At 32.3% G+C, this 595-nt stretch overlaps 1 protein-coding gene across 1 annotated transcript in view; it reads left to right on the forward strand.

Annotated features, from left to right (window-relative positions):
- Positions 1-595, forward strand: part of AXDND1 (axonemal dynein light chain domain containing 1) — a 176,494-nt gene that overhangs the window by 74,869 nt on the left and 101,030 nt on the right. The gene's annotated exons all lie outside the window — the stretch shown is intronic.

Raw genomic sequence — 595 nt, forward strand, 5'->3', positions numbered from 1 at the left:
TAGCTGAAATGCACTGGTATTGGCCATTTTGAATGTCAAATTGGCTATATCAGCAATGTCAAATTGAAGAGAAATGACATGACATTCATTCATCATTAAAAATAACATTTCAAGATCTAGTTGTCTGAAGTACAATGCTGTCTATGATTGGTTAGTATTCATACTATTTATAAGGAATACAAGTAAGTACCACTTTAACAATTTGCATACAAACTACTAAAGCCAATGATGATGAAATTGAAAAATTCTGACTTTTTCAGTCTGAAATCAAACATGCAATCAAGATTCATTGATAATTACTGGTGATTAGAGTGTGAAAGTTGGAAACAAGAATAATTGCTGGTTGGAAAATATGGCCTTGGTTATAGAAATGATGCTGGAGATCACATGATAGAATTTCAAAAGATCAAAAACTTGTTCATTGAAAACACCTTTTTTTTTTTTTTTAACAACCCAAAAAGGTGAGTATAACATAGACCGTACCAAATGGAATACCCAGGAATCAAGTTGACTGCCTCTGTGAGAAGAAACGATAGAAAAGTTCAGTATCATCTATCAACTGTGAAACAGACCACCAATTGCTTATATGCAAGAT

Source organism: Chrysochloris asiatica, unplaced genomic scaffold (assembly GCF_000296735.1).
Source record: "Chrysochloris asiatica unplaced genomic scaffold, ChrAsi1.0 scaffold00100, whole genome shotgun sequence".
NCBI classification, from domain to species: domain Eukaryota; kingdom Metazoa; phylum Chordata; class Mammalia; order Afrosoricida; family Chrysochloridae; genus Chrysochloris; species Chrysochloris asiatica.